The sequence below is a fragment of the Spea bombifrons genome, chromosome 5 (genome assembly GCF_027358695.1).
Source record: "Spea bombifrons isolate aSpeBom1 chromosome 5, aSpeBom1.2.pri, whole genome shotgun sequence".
NCBI classification, from domain to species: Eukaryota; Metazoa; Chordata; class Amphibia; order Anura; family Pelobatidae; genus Spea; species Spea bombifrons.
The window spans coordinates 38,573,719-38,594,173 of NC_071091.1; the positions used below are offsets into that span (position 1 = coordinate 38,573,719).

Genomic DNA, 20,455 nt, shown 5'->3' on the forward strand with positions numbered 1-20,455 from the left:
CTTTTTATGACCACTGTCCTTCCTCTGACTGATGTTAATTAAGAACATGCAGACAAACGTAGGACACAGAAACGACTAATGCATTTGAAACATCTATGTACGAAGGATTATGCGTGAGTCAGATAGGTGGTTTCATGACGTCTGCGTCTTGCATATGTAGGCTCTGTGGCGCAATGGATAGCGCATTGGACTTCTAGCACTTGTCAAGGCATTCAAAAGTTGTGGGTTTGAGTCCCACCAGAGTCGTGGTTTTTCCAGTGGTTGACTGCATTTGATGTTCTTGTTTAGTTATAAGTTGCAATATCCACACATGGAAAAATTGCAATATCCACTCTGAAAAATTTCTGAAATACAATTGACAGATCTTAATCTGACAGATTTTAATTGACTGATTAAATTGTAATTCCAAATATCCACAATTTGTCTGTGAGAAATTATGGTAATCTGAAACAATAGAACGATTTAACACAAGTGTGGAAAGCAGTTTAGCGCTCCGTTTGTAAGATTAAAATTTTGATGCGAAAATAATGCCAATATTCAAAGGTTGTGGGTTCGAGTCCCACTAGAATCGTGTTTTTTTTCCAGTGGTTGACTGCATTTGATGTGCTTGTTTAGTTTTAGGTTGCAATATCCACAAATTGTCTCTGAAAAATGTCTGTAATACAATTGACAGATTTTACTCTAGTGTGAAATGTGTTTCAGTAGTGGGCCCTGTGGCACATTATACAAAGGATGATCACATAGATTTCTTTGGGCAAAAAGATTAGGAAATGTACAACAGAAAATCAAGGGTGCCCTGTGACTCTTATGGAGCCACTTGGAGCCAAAGTCTTCATAACAATAGTTGGAGAAAGAATTAAAGTTTGCCTTTAAGTGTTTGAAACAGTACATCGCAATCAACTTTGATTTCAATAAAGGTGTTGGTAACTCACAATATGTCGAAGAACCCTGCATGCCCAGAGGGCGATAAGTATGGTGGTCATATGGCACATCAAAAAACACATGTGAAATCTTAGCCTTCATATGCAGGATCTCAAGTCTGCTTACCCTGTGACTCTAATGAAGCCACTTTAAACCAATGCAATGGCAAAAGGTCCCCTACGAGCTAGTCCCTTGCCTTGAAACCATGTAAAAAAATATCTTCTTTCTTAGCAGCTGTAGCTTGTCAGGATGGCCGAGTGGTCTAAGGCGCCAGACTCAAGAATGCAATCTTCTCTCTGTGAGGGTCTTCTGGTCTCCATGCGGAGGCGTGGGTTCAAATCCCACTTCTGACAGTCATCTTCTTTTGTGCTTTGAGCTTCGTTTAATTCAACAATTTTTTGAGAAAGAATCCAAGATTGAATTTAAGCGTTGAAAGAGTACATTGCAGAAGACATTGATTTCATAACATAAGACAGCAATGTACAATCTCTAGACTCAAAAGAACAGTAACCTGGGGATCTAAACCACCAGCAAACTCAAGACAACTCAAATCCTCAATCTTCCCATCCAAAGTCAGACACCTTACCCATTAGGCCACGAGGTCTTAACAAAACACAAGAGTCTTATTCCGCACTTCACAGAGAAGACATACCGAAAGAGGTGAAAATAACGACCCAGGTGTAGATACTTTCCAATAGCTGTCACATAGATTTCTTGGGGAAAAGAGATAAGAAAGTGTACAACAGGAAATCAAGGGTGCCTGTGACTCTTATGGAGCCGCTTTGAGCCAAAGTCTTCATAACAATAGTTGGAAAAAGAATTTACGTTTGTTCAAAGTTTTTGAAAGAGTAAATTGCAGACAACTTTGATTTAATCAAATCTCGCAACAACGCACTATCCGTAGAGGTACCTTGTAGGGCAAGATAGGGTTATGATCATATGGCAATCAACACTTGAAATCTTAGTTTTGACATGTCTGCCTTTCATACCAAGAGGGACTAAATATCTTGGGTGACACGTAACATGGAAAGAAACTGTTGAAATCTTAGTTTCCACTTGCCTGACATTCATTGATATGGAAGAACTCTAAAGAACAACAAAACCAAACCTCCGGCATCTCCGACCACGAAGGGACTCGAACCCTCAATCTTCTGATCCGAAGTCAGACGCCTTATCCATTAGGCCACGCGGTCTGCATGCAAAGTTTGCGAAAGAATGTGTGGATACGTTTCTCATAGAGAAACATAACTATATTTCCTTTACTTCACATGCCACAATATGCTTTTTATGACCACTGTCCTTCCTCTGACTGATGTTAATTAAGAACATGCAGACAAACGTAGGACACAGAAACGACTAATGCATTTGAAACATCTATGTACGAAGGATTATGCGTGAGTCAGATAGGTGGTTTCATGACGTCTGCGTCTTGCATATGTAGGCTCTGTGGCGCAATGGATAGCGCATTGGACTTCTAGCACTTGTCAAGGCATTCAAAGGTTGTGGGTTCGAGTCCAACCAGAGTCATAGTTTTTCCAGTGGTTGACTGCATTTGATGTTCTTGTTTAGTTATAAGTTGCAATATCCACACATGGAAAAATTGCAATATCCACTCTGAAAAATTTCTGAAATACAATTGACAGATCTTAATCTGACAGATTTTAATTGACTGATTAAATTGTAATTCCAAATATCCACAATTTGTCTGTGAGAAATTATGGTAATCTGAAACAATAGAACGATTTAACACAAGTGTGGAAAGCAGTTTAGCGCTCCGTTTGTAAGATTAAAATTTTGATGCGAAAATAATGCCAATATTCAAAGGTTGTAGGTTCGAGTCCCACTAGAATCGTGTTTTTTTTCCAGTGGTTGACTGCATTTGATGTGCTTGTTTAGTTTTAGGTTGCAATATCCACAAATTGTCTCTGAAAAATGTCTGTAATACAATTGACAGATTTTACTCTAGTGTGAAATGTGTTTCAGTAGTGGGCCCTGTGGCACATTATACAAAGGATGATCACATAGATTTCTTTGGGCAAAAAGATTAGGAAATGTACAACAGAAAATCAAGGGTGCCCTGTGACTCTTATGGAGCCACTTGGAGCCAAAGTCTTCATAACAATAGTTGGAGAAAGAATTAAAGTTTGCCTTTAAGTGTTTGAAACAGTACATCGCAATCAACTTTGATTTCATTAAAGGTGTTGGTAACACACAATATGTCGAAGAACCCTGCATGCCCAGAGGGCGATAAGTATGGTGGTCATATGGCACATCAAAAAACACATGTGAAATCTTAGCCTTCATATGCAGGATCTCAAGTCTGCTTACCCTGTGACTCTAATGAAGCCACTTTAAACCAATGCAATGGCAAAAGGTCCCCTACGAGCTAGTCCCTTGCCTTGAAACCATGTAAAAAAATATCTTCTTTCTTAGCTGCTGTAGCTTGTCAGGATGGCCGAGTGGTCTAAGGCGCCAGACTCAAGAATGCAATCTTCTCTCTGTGAGGGTATTCTGGTCTCCATGCGGAGGCGTGGGTTCAAATCCCACTTCTGACAGTCATCTTCTTTTGTGCTTTGAGCTTCGTTTAATTCAACATTTTTTTGAGAAAGAATCCAAGATTGAATTTAAGCGTTGAAAGAGTACATTGCAGAAGACATTGATTTCATAACATAAGACAGCAATGTACAATCTCTAGACTCAAAAGAACAGTAACCTGGGGATCTAAACCACCAGCAACCTCAAGACAACTCAAATCCTCAATCTTCCCATCCAAAGTCAGACACCTTACCCATTAGGCCACGAGGTCTTGACAAAACACAAGAGTCTTATTCCGCACTTCGCAGAGAAGACATACCAAAAGAGGTGAAAATAACGACTCAGGTGTAGATACTTTCCAATAGCTGTCACATAGATTTCTTGGGGGAAAGAGATAAGAAAGTGTACAACAGGAAATCAAGGGTGCCTGTGACTCTTATGGAGCCGCTTTGAGCCAAAGTCTTCATAACAATAGTTGGAAAAAGAATTTACGTTTGTTCAAAGTTTTTGAAAGAGTAAATTGCAGACAACTTTGATTTAATCAAATCTCGCAACAACGCACTATCCGTAGAGGTACCTTGTAGGCCAAGATAGGGTTATGATCATATGGCAATCAACACTTGAAATCTTAGTTTTGACATGTCTGCCTTTCATACCAAGAGGGACTAAAGATCTTGGGTGACACGTAACATGGAAAGAAACTGTTGAAATCTTAGTTTCCACTTGTCTGACATTCATTGATATGGAAGAACTCTAAAGAACAACAAAACCAAACCTCCGGCATCTCCGACCACGAAGGGACTCGAACCCTCAATCTTCTGATCCGAAGTCAGACGCCTTATCCATTAGGCCACGCGGTCTGCATGCAAAGTTTGCGAAAGAATGTGTGGATACGTTTCTCATAGAGAAACATAACTATATTTCCTTTACTTCACATGCCACAATATGCTTTTTATGACCACTGTCCTTCCTCTGACTGATGTTAATTAAGAACATGCAGACAAACGTAGGACACAGAAACGACTAATGCATTTGAAACATCTATGTACGAAGGATTATGCGTGAGTCAGATAGGTGGTTTCATGACGTCTGCGTCTTGCATATGTAGGCTCTGTGGCGCAATGGATAGCGCATTGGACTTCTAGCACTTGTCAAGGCATTCAAAGGTTGTGGGTTCGAGTCCCACCAGAGTCGTGGTTTTTCCAGTGGTTGACTGCATTTGATGTTCTTGTTTAGTTATAAGTTGCAATATCCACACATGGAAAAATTGCAATATCCACTCTGAAAAATTTCTGAAATACAATTGACAGATCTTAATCTGACAGATTTTAATTGACTGATTAAATTGTAATTCCAAATATCCACAATTTGTCTGTGAGAAATTATGGTAATCTGAAACAATAGAACGATTTAACACAAGTGTGGAAAGCAGTTTAGCGCTCCGTTTGTAAGATTAAAATTTTGATGCGAAAATAATGCCAATATTCAAAGGTTGTGGGTTCGAGTCCCACTAGAATCGTGTTTTTTTTCCAGTGGTTGACTGCATTTGATGTGCTTGTTTAGTTTTAGGTTGCAATATCCACAAATTGTCTCTGAAAAATGTCTGTAATACAATTGACAGATTTTACTCTAGTGTGAAATGTGTTTCAGTAGTGGGCCCTGTGGCACATTATACAAAGGATGATCACATAGATTTCTTTGGGCAAAAAGATTAGGAAATGTACAACAGAAAATCAAGGGTGCCCTGTGACTCTTATGGAGCCACTTGGAGCCAAAGTCTTCATAACAATAGTTGGAGAAAGAATTAAAGTTTGCCTTTAAGTGTTTGAAACAGTACATCGCAATCAACTTTGATTTCATTAAAGGTGTTGGTAACACACAATATGTCGAAGAACCCTGCATGCCCAGAGGGCGATAAGTATGGTGGTCATATGGCACATCAAAAAACACATGTGAAATCTTAGCCTTCATATGCAGGATCTCAAGTCTGCTTACCCTGTGACTCTAATGAAGCCACTTTAAACCAATGCAATGGCAAAAGGTCCCCTACGAGTTAGTCCCTTGCCTTGAAACCATGTAAAAAAATATCTTCTTTCTTAGCAGCTGTAGCTTGTCAGGATGGCCGAGTGGTCTAAGGCGCCAGACTCAAGAATGCAATCTTCTCTCTGTGAGGGTCTCCTGGTCTCCATGCAGAGGCGTGGGTTCAAATCCCACTTCTGACAGTCATCTTCTTTTGTGCTTTGAGCTTCGTTTAATTCAACATTTTTTTGAGAAAGAATCCAAGATTGAATTTAAGCGTTGAAAGAGTACATTGCAGAAGACATTGATTTCATAACATAAGACAGCAATGTACAATCTCTAGACTCAAAAGAACAGTAACCTGGGGATCTAAACCACCAGCAACCTCAAGACAACTCAAATCCTCAATCTTCCCATCCAAAGTCAGACACCTTACCCATTAGGCCACGAGGTCTTGACAAAACACAAGAGTCTTATTCCGCACTTCGCAGAGAAGACATACCGAAAGAGGTGAAAATAACGACCCAGGTGTAGATACTTTCCAATAGCTGTCACATAGATTTCTTGGGGGAAAGAGATAAGAAAGTGTACAACAGGAAATCAAGGGTGCCTGTGACTCTTATGGAGCCGCTTTGAGCCAAAGTCTTCATAACAATAGTTGGAAAAAGAATTTACGTTTGTTCAAAGTTTTTGAAAGAGTAAATTGCAGACAACTTTGATTTAATCAAATCTCGCAACAACGCACTATCCGTAGAGGTACCTTGTAGGCCAAGATAGGGTTATGATCATATGGCAATCAACACTTGAAATCTTAGTTTTGACATGTCTGCCTTTCATACCAAGAGGGACTAAATATCTTGGGTGACACGTAACATGGAAAGAAACTGTTGAAATCTTAGTTTCCACTTGCCTGACATTCATTGATATGGAAGAACTCTAAAGAACAACAAAACCAAACCTCCGGCATCTCCGACCACGAAGGGACTCGAACCCTCAATCTTCTGATCCGAAGTCAGACGCCTTATCCATTAGGCCACGCGGTCTGCATGCAAAGTTTGCGAAAGAATGTGTGGATACGTTTCTCATAGAGAAACATAACTATATTTCCTTTACTTCACATGCCACAATATGCTTTTTATGACCACTGTCCTTCCTCTGACTGATGTTAATTAAGAACATGCAGACAAACGTAGGACACAGAAACGACTAATGCATTTGAAACATCTATGTACGAAGGATTATGCGTGAGTCAGATAGGTGGTTTCATGACGTCTGCGTCTTGCATATGTAGGCTCTGTGGCGCAATGGATAGCGCATTGGACTTCTAACACTTGTCAAGGCATTCAAAGGTTGTGGGTTCGAGTCCCACCAGAGTCGTAGTTTTTCCAGTGGTTGACTGCATTTGATGTTCTTGTTTAGTTATAAGTTGCTATATCCACACATGGAAAAATTGCAATATCCACTCTGAAAAATTTCTGAAATACAATTGACAGATCTTAATCTGACAGATTTTAATTGACTGATTAAATTGTAATTCCAAATATCCACAATTTGTCTGTGAGAAATTATGGTAATCTGAAACAATAGAACGATTTAACACAAGTGTGGAAAGCAGTTTAGCGCTCCGTTTGTAAGATTAAAATTTTGATGCGAAAATAATGCCAATATTCAAAGGTTGTGGGTTCGAGTCCCACTAGAATCGTGTTTTTTTTCCAGTGGTTGACTGCATTTGATGTGCTTGTTTAGTTTTAGGTTGCAATATCCACAAATTGTCTCTGAAAAATGTCTGTAATACAATTGACAGATTTTACTCTAGTGTGAAATGTGTTTCAGTAGTGGGCCCTGTGGCACATTATACAAAGGATGATCACATAGATTTCTTTGGGCAAAAAGATTAGGAAATGTACAACAGAAAATCAAGGGTGCCCTGTGACTCTTATGGAGCCACTTGGAGCCAAAGTCTTCATAACAATAGTTGGAGAAAGAATTAAAGTTTGCCTTTAAGTGTTTGAAACAGTACATCGCAATCAACTTTGATTTCATTAAAGGTGTTGGTAACACACAATATGTCGAAGAACCCTGCATGCCCAGAGGGCGATAAGTATGGTGGTCATATGGCACATCAAAAAACACATGTGAAATCTTAGCCTTCATATGCAGGATCTCAAGTCTGCTTACCCTGTGACTCTAATGAAGCCACTTTAAACCAATGCAATGGCAAAAGGTCCCCTACGAGCTAGTCCCTTGCCTTGAAACCATGTAAAAAAATATCTTCTTTCTTAGCAGCTGTAGCTTGTCAGGATGGCCGAGTGGTCTAAGGCGCCAGACTCAAGAATGCAATCTTCTCTCTGTGAGGGTCTCCTGGTCTCCATGCGGAGGCGTGGGTTCAAATCCCACTTCTGACAGTTATCTTCTTTTGTGCTTTGAGCTTCGTTTAATTCAACATTTTTTTGAGAAAGAATCCAAGATTGAATTTAAGCGTTGAAAGAGTACATTGCAGAAGACATTGATTTCATAACATAAGACAGCAATGTACAATCTCTAGACTCAAAAGAACAGTAACCTGGGGATCTAAACCACCAGCAACCTCAAGACAACTCAAATCCTCAATCTTCCCATCCAAAGTCAGACACCTTACCCATTAGGCCACGAGGTCTTGACAAAACACAAGAGTCTTATTCCGCACTTCGCAGAGAAGACATACCGAAAGAGGTGAAAATAACGACCCAGGTGTAGATACTTTCCAATAGCTGTCACATAGATTTCTTGGGGGAAAGAGATAAGAAAGTGTACAACAGGAAATCAAGGGTGCCTGTGACTCTTATGGAGCCGCTTTGAGCCAAAGTCTTCATAACAATAGTTGGAAAAAGAATTTACGTTTGTTCAAAGTTTTTGAAAGAGTAAATTGCAGACAACTTTGATTTAATCAAATCTCGCAACAACGCACTATCCGTAGAGGTACCTTGTAGGCCAAGATAGGGTTATGATCATATGGCAATCAACACTTGAAATCTTAGTTTTGACATGTCTGCCTTTCATACCAAGAGGGACTAAATATCTTGGGTGACACGTAACATGGAAAGAAACTGTTGAAATCTTAGTTTCCACTTGCCTGACATTCATTGATATGGAAGAACTCTAAAGAACAACAAAACCAAACCTCCGGCATCTCCGACCACGAAGGGACTCGAACCCTCAATCTTCTGATCCGAAGTCAGACGCCTTATCCATTAGGCCACGCGGTCTGCATGCAAAGTTTGCGAAAGAATGTGTGGATACGTTTCTCATAGAGAAACATAACTATATTTCCTTTACTTCACATGCCACAATATGCTTTTTATGACCACTGTCCTTCCTCTGACTGATGTTAATTAAGAACATGCAGACAAACGTAGGACACAGAAACGACTAATGCATTTGAAACATCTATGTACGAAGGATTATGCGTGAGTCAGATAGGTGGTTTCATGACGTCTGCGTCTTGCATATGTAGGCTCTGTGGCGCAATGGATAGCGCATTGGACTTCTAACACTTGTCAAGGCATTCAAAGGTTGTGGGTTCGAGTCCCACCAGAGTCGTAGTTTTTCCAGTGGTTGACTGCATTTGATGTTCTTGTTTAGTTATAAGTTGCTATATCCACACATGGAAAAATTGCAATATCCACTCTGAAAAATTTCTGAAATACAATTGACAGATCTTAATCTGACAGATTTTAATTGACTGATTAAATTGTAATTCCAAATATCCACAATTTGTCTGTGAGAAATTATGGTAATCTGAAACAATAGAACGATTTAACACAAGTGTGGAAAGCAGTTTAGCGCTCCGTTTGTAAGATTAAAATTTTGATGCGAAAATAATGCCAATATTCAAAGGTTGTGGGTTCGAGTCCCACTAGAATCGTGTTTTTTTTCCAGTGGTTGACTGCATTTGATGTGCTTGTTTAGTTTTAGGTTGCAATATCCACAAATTGTCTCTGAAAAATGTCTGTAATACAATTGACAGATTTTACTCTAGTGTGAAATGTGTTTCAGTAGTGGGCCCTGTGGCACATTATACAAAGGATGATCACATAGATTTCTTTGGGCAAAAAGATTAGGAAATGTACAACAGAAAATCAAGGGTGCCCTGTGACTCTTATGGAGCCACTTGGAGCCAAAGTCTTCATAACAATAGTTGGAGAAAGAATTAAAGTTTGCCTTTAAGTGTTTGAAACAGTACATCGCAATCAACTTTGATTTCATTAAAGGTGTTGGTAACACACAATATGTCGAAGAACCCTGCATGCCCAGAGGGCGATAAGTATGGTGGTCATATGGCACATCAAAAAACACATGTGAAATCTTAGCCTTCATATGCAGGATCTCAAGTCTGCTTACCCTGTGACTCTAATGAAGCCACTTTAAACCAATGCAATGGCAAAAGGTCCCCTACGAGCTAGTCCCTTGCCTTGAAACCATGTAAAAAAATATCTTCTTTCTTAGCAGCTGTAGCTTGTCAGGATGGCCGAGTGGTCTAAGGCGCCAGACTCAAGAATGCAATCTTCTCTCTGTGAGGGTCTCCTGGTCTCCATGCGGAGGCGTGGGTTCAAATCCCACTTCTGACAGTTATCTTCTTTTGTGCTTTGAGCTTCGTTTAATTCAACATTTTTTTGAGAAAGAATCCAAGATTGAATTTAAGCGTTGAAAGAGTACATTGCAGAAGACATTGATTTCATAACATAAGACAGCAATGTACAATCTCTAGACTCAAAAGAACAGTAACCTGGGGATCTAAACCACCAGCAACCTCAAGACAACTCAAATCCTCAATCTTCCCATCCAAAGTCAGACACCTCACCCATTAGGCCACGAGGTCTTGACAAAACACAAGAGTCTTATTCCGCACTTCGCAGAGAAGACATACCGAAAGAGGTGAAAATAACGACCCAGGTGTAGATACTTTCCAATAGCTGTCACATAGATTTCTTGGGGGAAAGAGATAAGAAAGTGTACAACAGGAAATCAAGGGTGCCTGTGACTCTTATGGAGCCGCTTTGAGCCAAAGTCTTCATAACAATAGTTGGAAAAAGAATTTACGTTTGTTCAAAGTTTTTGAAAGAGTAAATTGCAGACAACTTTGATTTAATCAAATCTCGCAACAACGCACTATCCGTAGAGGTACCTTGTAGGCCAAGATAGGGTTATGATCATATGGCAATCAACACTTGAAATCTTAGTTTTGACATGTCTGCCTTTCATACCAAGAGGGACTAAATATCTTGGGTGACACGTAACATGGAAAGAAACTGTTGAAATCTTAGTTTCCACTTGCCTGACATTCATTGATATGGAAGAACTCTAAAGAACAACAAAACCAAACCTCCGGCATCTCCGACCACGAAGGGACTCGAACCCTCAATCTTCTGATCCGAAGTCAGACGCCTTATCCATTAGGCCACGCGGTCTGCATGCAAAGTTTGCGAAAGAATGTGTGGATACGTTTCTCATAGAGAAACATAACTATATTTCCTTTACTTCACATGCCACAATATGCTTTTTATGACCACTGTCCTTCCTCTGACTGATGTTAATTAAGAACATGCAGACAAACGTAGGACACAGAAACGACTAATGCATTTGAAACATCTATGTACGAAGGATTATGCGTGAGTCAGATAGGTGGTTTCATGACGTCTGCGTCTTGCATATGTAGGCTCTGTGGCGCAATGGATAGCGCATTGGACTTCTAGCACTTGTCAAGGCATTCAAAGGTTGTGGGTTCGAGTCCCACCAGAGTCGTGGTTTTTCCAGTGGTTGACTGCATTTGATGTTCTTGTTTAGTTATAAGTTGCAATATCCACACATGGAAAAATTGCAATATCCACTCTGAAAAATTTCTGAAATACAATTGACAGATCTTAATCTGACAGATTTTAATTGACTGATTAAATTGTAATTCCAAATATCCACAATTTGTCTGTGAGAAATTATGGTAATCTGAAACAATAGAACGATTTAACACAAGTGTGGAAAGCAGTTTAGCGCTCCGTTTGTAAGATTAAAAATTTGATGCGAAAATAATGCCAATATTCAAAGGTTGTGGGTTCGAGTCCCACTAGAATCGTGTTTTTTTTCCAGTGGTTGACTGCATTTGATGTGCTTGTTTAGTTTTAGGTTGCAATATCCACAAATTGTCTCTGAAAAATGTCTGTAATACAATTGACAGATTTTACTCTAGTGTGAAATGTGTTTCAGTAGTGGGCCCTGTGGCACATTATACAAAGGATGATCACATAGATTTCTTTGGGCAAAAAGATTAGGAAATGTACAACAGAAAATCAAGGGTGCCCTGTGACTCTTATGGAGCCACTTGGAGCCAAAGTCTTCATAACAATAGTTGGAGAAAGAATTAAAGTTTGCCTTTAAGTGTTTGAAACAGTACATCGCAATCAACTTTGATTTCATTAAAGGTGTTGGTAACACACAATATGTCGAAGAACCCTGCATGCCCAGAGGGCGATAAGTATGGTGGTCATATGGAACATCAAAAAACACATGTGAAATCTTAGCCTTCATATGCAGGATCTCAAGTCTGCTTACCCTGTGACTCTAATGAAGCCACTTTAAACCAATGCAATGGCAAAAGGTCCCCTACGAGCTAGTCCCTTGCCTTGAAACCATGTAAAAAAATATCTTCTTTCTTAGCTGCTGTAGCTTGTCAGGATGGCCGAGTGGTCTAAGGCGCCAGACTCAAGAATGCAATCTTCTCTCTGTGAGGGTATTCTGGTCTCCATGCGGAGGCGTGGGTTCAAATCCCACTTCTGACAGTCATCTTCTTTTGTGCTTTGAGCTTCGTTTAATTCAACATTTTTTTGAGAAAGAATCCAAGATTGAATTTAAGCGTTGAAAGAGTACATTGCAGAAGACATTGATTTCATAACATAAGACAGCAATGTACAATCTCTAGACTCAAAAGAACAGTAACCTGGGGATCTAAACCACCAGCAACCTCAAGACAACTCAAATCCTCAATCTTCCCATCCAAAGTCAGACACCTTACCCATTAGGCCACGAGGTCTTGACAAAACACAAGAGTCTTATTCCGCACTTCGCAGAGAAGACATACCGAAAGAGGTGAAAATAACGACCCAGGTGTAGATACTTTCCAATAGCTGTCACATAGATTTCTTGGGGGAAAGAGATAAGAAAGTGTACAACAGGAAATCAAGGGTGCCTGTGACTCTTATGGAGCCGCTTTGAGCCAAAGTCTTCATAACAATAGTTGGAAAAAGAATTTACGTTTGTTCAAAGTTTTTGAAAGAGTAAATTGCAGACAACTTTGATTTAATCAAATCTCGCAACAACGCACTATCCGTAGAGGTACCTTGTAGGCCAAGATAGGGTTATGATCATATGGCAATCAACACTTGAAATCTTAGTTTTGACATGTCTGCCTTTCATACCAAGAGGGACTAAATATCTTGGGTGACACGTAACATGGAAAGAAACTGTTGAAATCTTAGTTTCCACTTGCCTGACATTCATTGATATGGAAGAACTCTAAAGAACAACAAAACCAAACCTCCGGCATCTCCGACCACGAAGGGACTCGAACCCTCAATCTTCTGATCCGAAGTCAGACGCCTTATCCATTAGGCCACGCGGTCTGCATGCAAAGTTTGCGAAAGAATGTGTGGATACGTTTCTCATAGAGAAACATAACTATATTTCCTTTACTTCACATGCCACAATATGCTTTTTATGACCACTGTCCTTCCTCTGACTGATGTTAATTAAGAACATGCAGACAAACGTAGGACACAGAAACGACTAATGCATTTGAAACATCTATGTACGAAGGATTATGCGTGAGTCAGATAGGTGGTTTCATGACGTCTCGGTCTTGCATATGTAGGCTCTGTGGCGCAATGCATAGCGCATTGGACTTCTAGCACTTGTCAAGGCATTCAAAGGTTGTGGGTTCGAGTCCCACCAGAGTCGTGGTTTTTCCAGTGGTTGACTGCATTTGATGTTCTTGTTTAGTTATAAGTTGCAATATCCACACATGGAAAAATTGCAATATCCACTCTGAAAAATTTCTGAAATACAATTGACAGATCTTAATCTGACAGATTTTAATTGACTGATTAAATTGTAATTCCAAATATCCACAATTTGTCTGTGAGAAATTATGGTAATCTGAAACAATAGAACGATTTAACACAAGTGTGGAAAGCAGTTTAGCGCTCCGTTTGTAAGATTAAAATTTTGATGCGAAAATAATGCCAATATTCAAAGGTTGTGGGTTCGAGTCCCACTAGAATCGTGTTTTTTTTCCAGTGGTTGACTGCATTTGATGTGCTTGTTTAGTTTTAGGTTGCAATATCCACAAATTGTCTCTGAAAAATGTCTGTAATACAATTGACAGATTTTACTCTAGTGTGAAATGTGTTTCAGTAGTGGGCCCTGTGGCACATTATACAAAGGATGATCACATAGATTTCTTTGGGCAAAAAGATTAGGAAATGTACAACAGAAAATCAAGGGTGCCCTGTGACTCTTATGGAGCCACTTGGAGCCAAAGTCTTCATAACAATAGTTGGAGAAAGAATTAAAGTTTGCCTTTAAGTGTTTGAAACAGTACATCGCAATCAACTTTGATTTCATTAAAGGTGTTGGTAACACACAATATGTCGAAGAACCCTGCATGCCCAGAGGGCGATAAGTATGGTGGTCATATGGCACATCAAAAAACACATGTGAAATCTTAGCCTTCATATGCAGGATCTCAAGTCTGCTTACCCTGTGACTCTAATGAAGCCACTTTAAACCAATGCAATGGCAAAAGGTCCCCTACGAGCTAGTCCCTTGCCTTGAAACCATGTAAAAAAATATCTTCTTTCTTAACAGCTGTAGCTTGTCAGGATGGCCGAGTGGTCTAAGGCGCCAGACTCAAGAATGCAATCTTCTCTCTGTGAGGGTATTCTGGTCTCCATGCGGAGGCGTGGGTTCAAATCCCACTTCTGACAGTCATCTTCTTTTGTGCTTTGAGCTTCGTTTAATTCAACATTTTTTTGAGAAAGAATCCAAGATTGAATTTAAGCGTTGAAAGAGTACATTGCAGAAGACATTGATTTCATAACATAAGACAGCAATGTACAATCTCTAGACTCAAAAGAACAGTAACCTGGGGATCTAAACCACCAGCAACCTCAAGACAACTCAAATCCTCAATCTTCCCATCCAAAGTCAGACACCTTACCCATTAGGCCACGAGGTCTTGACAAAACACAAGAGTCTTATTCCGCACTTCGCAGAGAAGACATACCGAAAGAGGTGAAAATAACGACTCAGGTGTAGATACTTTCCAATAGCTGTCACATAGATTTCTTGGGGGAAAGAGATAAGAAAGTGTACAACAGGAAATCAAGGGTGCCTGTGACTCTTATGGAGCCGCTTTGAGCCAAAGTCTTCATAACAATAGTTGGAAAAAGAATTTACGTTTGTTCAAAGTTTTTGAAAGAGTAAATTGCAGACAACTTTGATTTAATCAAATCTCGCAACAACGCACTATCCGTAGAGGTACCTTGTAGGCCAAGATAGGGTTATGATCATATGGCAATCAACACTTGAAATCTTAGTTTTGACATGTCTGCCTTTCACACCAAGAGGGACTAAAGATCTTGGGTGACACGTAACATGGAAAGAAACTGTTGAAATCTTAGTTTCCACTTGCCTGACATTCATTGATATGGAAGAACTCTAAAGAACAACAAAACCAAACCTCCGGCATCTCCGACCACGAAGGGACTCGAACCCTCAATCTTCTGATCCGAAGTCAGACGCCTTATCCATTAGGCCACGCGGTCTGCATGCAAAGTTTGCGAAAGAATGTGTGGATACGTTTCTCATAGAGAAACATAACTATATTTCCTTTACTTCACATGCCACAATATGCTTTTTATGACCACTGTCCTTCCTCTGACTGATGTTAATTAAGAACATGCAGACAAACGTAGGACACAGAAACGACTAATGCATTTGAAACATCTATGTACGAAGGATTATGCGTGAGTCAGATAGGTGGTTTCATGACGTCTGCGTCTTGCATATGTAGGCTCTGTGGCGCAATGGATAGCGCATTGGACTTCTAGCACTTGTCAAGGCATTCAAAGGTTGTGGGTTCGAGTCCCACCAGAGTCGTGGTTTTTCCAGTGGTTGACTGCATTTGATGTTCTTGTTTAGTTATAAGTTGCAATATCCACACATGGAAAAATTGCAATATCCACTCTGAAAAATTTCTGAAATACAATTGACAGATCTTAATCTGACAGATTTTAATTGACTGATTAAATTGTAATTCCAAATATCCACAATTTGTCTGAGAAATTATGGTAATCTGAAACAATAGAACGATTTAACACAAGTGTGGAAAGCAGTTTAGCGCTCCGTTTGTAAGATTAAAATTTTGATGCGAAAATAATGCCAATATTCAAAGGTTGTGGGTTCGAGTCCCACTAGAATCGTGTTTTTTTTCCAGTGGTTGACTGCATTTGATGTGCTTGTTTAGTTTTAGGTTGCAATATCCACAAATTGTCTCTGAAAAATGTCTGTAATACAATTGACAGATTTTACTCTAGTGTGAAATGTGTTTCAGTAGTGGGCCCTGTGGCACATTATACAAAGGATGATCACATAGATTTCTTTGGGCAAAAAGATTAGGAAATGTACAACAGAAAATCAAGGGTGCCCTGTGACTCTTATGGAGCCACTTGGAGCCAAAGTCTTCATAACAATAGTTGGAGAAAGAATTAAAGTTTGCCTTTAAGTGTTTGAAACAGTACATCGCAATCAACTTTGATTTCATTAAAGGTGTTGGTAACACACAATATGTCGAAGAACCCTGCATGCCCAGAGGGCGATAAGTATGGTGGTCATATGGCACATCAAAAAACACATGTGAAATCTTAGCCTTCATATGCAGGATCTCAAGTCTGCTTACCCTGTGACTCTAATGAAGCCACTTTAAACCAATGCAATGGCAAAAGGTCCCCTACGAGCTAGTCCCTTGCCTTGAAACCATGTAAAAAAATATCTTCTTTCTTAGCAGCTGTAGCTTGTCAGGATGGCCGAGTGGTCTAAGGCGCCAGACTCAAGAATGCAATCTTCTCTCTGTGAGGGTCTTCTGGTCTCCATGCGGAGGCGTGGGTTCAAATCCCGCTTCTGACAGTCATCTTCTTTTGTGCTTTGAGCTTCGTTTAATTCAACATTTTTTTGAGAAAGAATCCAAGATTGAATTTAAGCGTTGAAAGAGTACATTGCAGAAGACATTGATTTCATAACATAAGACAGCAATGTACAATCTCTAGACTCAAAAGAACAGTAACCTGGGGATCTAAACCACCAGCAACCTCAAGACAACTCAAATCCTCAAACTTCCCATCCAAAGCCAGACACCTTACCCATTAGGCCACGAGGTCTTGACAAAACACAAGAGTCTTATTCCGCACTTCGCAGAGAAGACATACCGAAAGAGGTGAAAATAACGACCCAGGTGTAGATACTTTCCAATAGCTGTCACATAGATTTCTTGGGGGAAAGAGATAAGAAAGTGTACAACAGGAAATCAAGGGTGCCTGTGACTCTTATGGAGCCGCTTTGAGCCAAAGTCTTCATAACAATAGTTGGAAAAAGAATTTACGTTTGTTCAAAGTTTTTGAAAGAGTAAATTGCAGACAACTTTGATTTAATCAAATCTCGCAACAACGCACTATCCGTAGAGGTACCTTGTAGGCCAAGATAGGGTTATGATCATATGGCAATCAACACTTGAAATCTTAGTTTTGACATGTCTGCCTTTCATACCAAGAGGGACTAAATATCTTGGGTGACACGTAACATGGAAAGAAACTGTTGAAATCTTAGTTTCCACTTGCCTGACATTCATTGATATGGAAGAACTCTAAAGAACAACAAAACCAAACCTCCGGCATCTCCGACCACGAAGGGACTCGAACCCTCAATCTTCTGATCCGAAGTCAGACGCCTTATCCATTAGGCCACGCGGTCTGCATGCAAAGTTTGCGAAAGAATGTGTGGATACGTTTCTCATAGAGAAACATAACTATATTTCCTTTACTTCACATGCCACAATATGCTTTTTATGACCACTGTCCTTCCTCTGACTGATGTTAATTAAGAACATGCAGACAAACGTAGGACACAGAAACGACTAATGCATTTGAAACATCTATGTACGAAGGATTATGTTTGAGTCAGATAGGTGGTTTCATGACGTCTGCGTCTTGCATATGTAGGCTCTGTGGCGCAATGGATAGCGCATTGGACTTCTAGCACTTGTCAAGGCATTCAAAGGTTGTGGGTTCGAGTCCCACCAGAGTCGTGGTTTTTCCAGTGGTTGACTGCATTTGATGTTCTTGTTTAGTTATAAGTTGCAATATCCACACATGGAAAAATTGCAATATCCACTCTGAAAAATTTCTGAAATACAATTGACAGATCTTAATCTGACAGATTTTAATTGACTGATTAAATTGTAATTCCAAATATCCACAATTTGTCTGTGAGAAATTATGGTAATCTGAAACAATAGAACGATTTAACAAAAGTGTGGAAAGCAGTTTAGCGCTCCGTTTGTAAGATTAAAATTTTGATGCGAAAATAATGCCAATATTCAAAGGTTGTGGGTTCGAGTCCCACTAGAATCGTGTTTTTTTTCCAGTGGTTGACTGCATTTGATGTGCTTGTTTAGTTTTAGGTTGCAATATCCACAAATTGTCTCTGAAAAATGTCTGTAATACAATTGACAGATTTTACTCTAGTGTGAAATGTGTTTCAGTAGTGGGCCCTGTGGCACATTATACAAAGGACGATCACATAGATTTCTTTGGGCAAAAAGATTAGGAAATGTACAACAGAAAATCAAGGGTGCCCTGTGACTCTTATGGAGCCACTTGGAGCCAAAGTCTTCATAACAATAGTTGGAGAAAGAATTAAAGTTTGCCTTTAAGTGTTTGAAACAGTACATCGCAATCAACTTTGATTTCATTAAAGGTGTTGGTAACACACAATATGTCGAAGAACCCTGCATGCCCAGAGGGCGATAAGTATGGTGGTCATATGGCACATCAAAAAACACATGTGAAATCTTAGCCTTCATATGCAGGATCTCAAGTCTGCTTACCCTGTGACTCTAATGAAGCCACTTTAAACCAATGCAATGGCAAAAGGTCCCCTACGAGCTAGTCCCTTGCCTTGAAACCATGTAAAAAAATATCTTCTTTCTTAGCAGCTGTAGCTTGTCAGGATGGCCGAGTGGTCTAAGGCACCAGACTCAAGAATGCAATCTTCTCTCTGTGAGGGTCTTCTGGTCTCCATGCGGAGGCGTGGGTTCAAATCCCACTTCTGACAGTCATCTTCTTTTGTGCTTTGAGCTTCGTTTAATTCAACATTTTTTTGAGAAAGAATCCAAGATTGAATTTAAGCGTTGAAAGAGTACATTGCAGAAGACATTGATTTCATAACATAAGACAGCAATGTACAATCTCTAGACTCAAAAGAACAGTAACCTGGGGATCTAAACCACCAGCAACCTCAAGACAACTCAAATCCTCAATCTTCCCATCCAAAGTCAGACACCTTACCCATTAGGCCACGAGGTCTTGACAAAACACAAGAGTCTTATTCCGCACTTCGCAGAGAAGACATACCGAAAGAGGTGAAAATAACGACTCAGGTGTAGATACTTTCCAATAGCTGTCACATAGATTTCTTGGGGGAAAGAGATAAGAAAGTGTACAACAGGAAATCAAGGGTGCCTGTGACTCTTATGGAGCCGCTTTGAGCCAAAGTCTTCATAACAATAGTTGGAAAAAGAATTTACGTTTGTTCAAAGTTTTTGAAAGAGTAAATTGCAGACAACTTTGATTTAATCAAATCTCGCAACAACACACTATCCGTAGAGGTACCTTGTAGGCCAAGATAGGGTTATGATCATATGGCAATCAACACTTGAAATCTTAGTTTTGACATGTCTGCCTTTCATACCAAGAGGGACTAAAGATCTTGGGTGACACGTAACATGGAAAGAAACTGTTGAAATCTTAGTTTCTACTTGCCTGACATTCATTGATATGGAAGAACTCTAAAGAACAACAAAACCAAACCTCTGGCATCTCCGACCACGAAGGGACTCGAACCCTCAATCTTCTGATCCGAAGTCAGACGCCTTATCCATTAGGCCACGCGGTCTGCATGCAAAGTTTGCGAAAGAATGTGTGGATACGTTTCTCATAGAGAAACATAACTATATTTCCTTTACTTCACATGCCACAATATGCTTTTTATGACCACTGTCCTTCCTCTGACTGATGTTAATTAAGAACATGCAGACAAACGTAGGACACAGAAACGACTAATGCATTTGAAACATCTATGTACGAAGGATTATGCGTGAGTCAGATAGGTGGTTTCATGACGTCTGCGTCTTGCATATGTAGGCTCTGTGGCGCAATGGATAGCGCATTGGACTTCTAGCACTTGTCAAGGCATTCAAAGGTTGTGGGTTCGAGTCCCACCAGAGTCGTGGTTTTTCCAGTGGTTGACTGCATTTGATGTTCTTGTTTAGTTATAAGTTGCAATATCCACACATGGAAAAATTGCAATATCCACTCTGAAAAATTTCTGAAATACAATTGACAGATCTTAATCTGACAGATTTTAATTGACTGATTAAATTGTAATTCCAAATATCCACAATTTGTCTGTGAGAAATTATGGTAATCTGAAACAATAGAACGATTTAACACAAGTGTGGAAAGCAGTTTAGCGCTCCGTTTGTAAGATTAAAATTTTGATGCGAAAATAATGCCAATATTCAAAGGTTGTGGGTTCGAGTCCCACTAGAATCGTGTTTTTTTTCCAGTGGTTGACTGCATTTGATGTGCTTGTTTAGTTTTAGGTTGCAATATCCACAAAT

The 20,455-nt window shown here is 39.7% G+C and overlaps 28 non-coding genes across 28 annotated transcripts; 19 read left to right on the forward strand and 9 right to left on the reverse strand.

Annotated features, from left to right (window-relative positions):
- The first annotated feature begins 159 nt into the window (after positions 1 to 159).
- Positions 160 to 246, forward strand: TRNAR-UCU (transfer RNA arginine (anticodon UCU)). Its single transcript is given in 2 exon segments — positions 160 to 196; positions 211 to 246. It is a non-coding gene; the product is annotated as a tRNA-Arg (tRNA).
- A 918-nt stretch (positions 247 to 1,164) lies between these two features.
- On the forward strand, positions 1,165 to 1,274 carry TRNAL-CAA (transfer RNA leucine (anticodon CAA)). Its single transcript has 2 exons — positions 1,165 to 1,202; positions 1,229 to 1,274. It is a non-coding gene; the product is annotated as a tRNA-Leu (tRNA).
- Positions 1,275 to 2,041: 767 nt separating this feature from the next.
- TRNAR-UCG (transfer RNA arginine (anticodon UCG)) lies at positions 2,042 to 2,114 on the reverse strand. Its single transcript has one exon. It is a non-coding gene; the product is annotated as a tRNA-Arg (tRNA).
- A 247-nt stretch (positions 2,115 to 2,361) lies between these two features.
- TRNAR-UCU (transfer RNA arginine (anticodon UCU)) lies at positions 2,362 to 2,448 on the forward strand. The gene is given in 2 exon segments: positions 2,362 to 2,398; positions 2,413 to 2,448. It is a non-coding gene; the product is annotated as a tRNA-Arg (tRNA).
- A 918-nt stretch (positions 2,449 to 3,366) lies between these two features.
- Positions 3,367 to 3,476, forward strand: TRNAL-CAA (transfer RNA leucine (anticodon CAA)). Its single transcript has 2 exons — positions 3,367 to 3,404; positions 3,431 to 3,476. It is a non-coding gene; the product is annotated as a tRNA-Leu (tRNA).
- A 767-nt stretch (positions 3,477 to 4,243) lies between these two features.
- On the reverse strand, positions 4,244 to 4,316 carry TRNAR-UCG (transfer RNA arginine (anticodon UCG)). The gene has a single exon. It is a non-coding gene; the product is annotated as a tRNA-Arg (tRNA).
- Positions 4,317 to 4,563: 247 nt separating this feature from the next.
- TRNAR-UCU (transfer RNA arginine (anticodon UCU)) lies at positions 4,564 to 4,650 on the forward strand. Its single transcript is given in 2 exon segments — positions 4,564 to 4,600; positions 4,615 to 4,650. It is a non-coding gene; the product is annotated as a tRNA-Arg (tRNA).
- A 918-nt stretch (positions 4,651 to 5,568) lies between these two features.
- Positions 5,569 to 5,678, forward strand: TRNAL-CAA (transfer RNA leucine (anticodon CAA)). Its single transcript has 2 exons — positions 5,569 to 5,606; positions 5,633 to 5,678. It is a non-coding gene; the product is annotated as a tRNA-Leu (tRNA).
- A 767-nt stretch (positions 5,679 to 6,445) lies between these two features.
- Positions 6,446 to 6,518, reverse strand: TRNAR-UCG (transfer RNA arginine (anticodon UCG)). Its single transcript has one exon. It is a non-coding gene; the product is annotated as a tRNA-Arg (tRNA).
- A 247-nt stretch (positions 6,519 to 6,765) lies between these two features.
- TRNAR-UCU (transfer RNA arginine (anticodon UCU)) lies at positions 6,766 to 6,852 on the forward strand. Its single transcript is given in 2 exon segments — positions 6,766 to 6,802; positions 6,817 to 6,852. It is a non-coding gene; the product is annotated as a tRNA-Arg (tRNA).
- Positions 6,853 to 7,770: 918 nt separating this feature from the next.
- On the forward strand, positions 7,771 to 7,880 carry TRNAL-CAA (transfer RNA leucine (anticodon CAA)). The gene is made up of 2 exons: positions 7,771 to 7,808; positions 7,835 to 7,880. It is a non-coding gene; the product is annotated as a tRNA-Leu (tRNA).
- A 767-nt stretch (positions 7,881 to 8,647) lies between these two features.
- TRNAR-UCG (transfer RNA arginine (anticodon UCG)) lies at positions 8,648 to 8,720 on the reverse strand. The gene has a single exon. It is a non-coding gene; the product is annotated as a tRNA-Arg (tRNA).
- Positions 8,721 to 8,967: 247 nt separating this feature from the next.
- TRNAR-UCU (transfer RNA arginine (anticodon UCU)) lies at positions 8,968 to 9,054 on the forward strand. The gene is given in 2 exon segments: positions 8,968 to 9,004; positions 9,019 to 9,054. It is a non-coding gene; the product is annotated as a tRNA-Arg (tRNA).
- A 918-nt stretch (positions 9,055 to 9,972) lies between these two features.
- Positions 9,973 to 10,082, forward strand: TRNAL-CAA (transfer RNA leucine (anticodon CAA)). Its single transcript has 2 exons — positions 9,973 to 10,010; positions 10,037 to 10,082. It is a non-coding gene; the product is annotated as a tRNA-Leu (tRNA).
- A 767-nt stretch (positions 10,083 to 10,849) lies between these two features.
- TRNAR-UCG (transfer RNA arginine (anticodon UCG)) lies at positions 10,850 to 10,922 on the reverse strand. Its single transcript has one exon. It is a non-coding gene; the product is annotated as a tRNA-Arg (tRNA).
- Positions 10,923 to 11,169: 247 nt separating this feature from the next.
- Positions 11,170 to 11,256, forward strand: TRNAR-UCU (transfer RNA arginine (anticodon UCU)). Its single transcript is given in 2 exon segments — positions 11,170 to 11,206; positions 11,221 to 11,256. It is a non-coding gene; the product is annotated as a tRNA-Arg (tRNA).
- A 918-nt stretch (positions 11,257 to 12,174) lies between these two features.
- On the forward strand, positions 12,175 to 12,284 carry TRNAL-CAA (transfer RNA leucine (anticodon CAA)). The gene is made up of 2 exons: positions 12,175 to 12,212; positions 12,239 to 12,284. It is a non-coding gene; the product is annotated as a tRNA-Leu (tRNA).
- Positions 12,285 to 13,051: 767 nt separating this feature from the next.
- TRNAR-UCG (transfer RNA arginine (anticodon UCG)) lies at positions 13,052 to 13,124 on the reverse strand. Its single transcript has one exon. It is a non-coding gene; the product is annotated as a tRNA-Arg (tRNA).
- A 247-nt stretch (positions 13,125 to 13,371) lies between these two features.
- On the forward strand, positions 13,372 to 13,458 carry TRNAR-UCU (transfer RNA arginine (anticodon UCU)). Its single transcript is given in 2 exon segments — positions 13,372 to 13,408; positions 13,423 to 13,458. It is a non-coding gene; the product is annotated as a tRNA-Arg (tRNA).
- Positions 13,459 to 14,376: 918 nt separating this feature from the next.
- TRNAL-CAA (transfer RNA leucine (anticodon CAA)) lies at positions 14,377 to 14,486 on the forward strand. Its single transcript has 2 exons — positions 14,377 to 14,414; positions 14,441 to 14,486. It is a non-coding gene; the product is annotated as a tRNA-Leu (tRNA).
- Positions 14,487 to 15,253: 767 nt separating this feature from the next.
- Positions 15,254 to 15,326, reverse strand: TRNAR-UCG (transfer RNA arginine (anticodon UCG)). Its single transcript has one exon. It is a non-coding gene; the product is annotated as a tRNA-Arg (tRNA).
- Positions 15,327 to 15,573: 247 nt separating this feature from the next.
- On the forward strand, positions 15,574 to 15,660 carry TRNAR-UCU (transfer RNA arginine (anticodon UCU)). The gene is given in 2 exon segments: positions 15,574 to 15,610; positions 15,625 to 15,660. It is a non-coding gene; the product is annotated as a tRNA-Arg (tRNA).
- A 916-nt stretch (positions 15,661 to 16,576) lies between these two features.
- On the forward strand, positions 16,577 to 16,686 carry TRNAL-CAA (transfer RNA leucine (anticodon CAA)). The gene is made up of 2 exons: positions 16,577 to 16,614; positions 16,641 to 16,686. It is a non-coding gene; the product is annotated as a tRNA-Leu (tRNA).
- Positions 16,687 to 17,453: 767 nt separating this feature from the next.
- On the reverse strand, positions 17,454 to 17,526 carry TRNAR-UCG (transfer RNA arginine (anticodon UCG)). The gene has a single exon. It is a non-coding gene; the product is annotated as a tRNA-Arg (tRNA).
- A 247-nt stretch (positions 17,527 to 17,773) lies between these two features.
- TRNAR-UCU (transfer RNA arginine (anticodon UCU)) lies at positions 17,774 to 17,860 on the forward strand. The gene is given in 2 exon segments: positions 17,774 to 17,810; positions 17,825 to 17,860. It is a non-coding gene; the product is annotated as a tRNA-Arg (tRNA).
- Positions 17,861 to 18,778: 918 nt separating this feature from the next.
- Positions 18,779 to 18,888, forward strand: TRNAL-CAA (transfer RNA leucine (anticodon CAA)). The gene is made up of 2 exons: positions 18,779 to 18,816; positions 18,843 to 18,888. It is a non-coding gene; the product is annotated as a tRNA-Leu (tRNA).
- A 767-nt stretch (positions 18,889 to 19,655) lies between these two features.
- TRNAR-UCG (transfer RNA arginine (anticodon UCG)) lies at positions 19,656 to 19,728 on the reverse strand. Its single transcript has one exon. It is a non-coding gene; the product is annotated as a tRNA-Arg (tRNA).
- Positions 19,729 to 19,975: 247 nt separating this feature from the next.
- Positions 19,976 to 20,062, forward strand: TRNAR-UCU (transfer RNA arginine (anticodon UCU)). Its single transcript is given in 2 exon segments — positions 19,976 to 20,012; positions 20,027 to 20,062. It is a non-coding gene; the product is annotated as a tRNA-Arg (tRNA).
- The last annotated feature ends 393 nt before the right edge of the window (positions 20,063 to 20,455 follow it).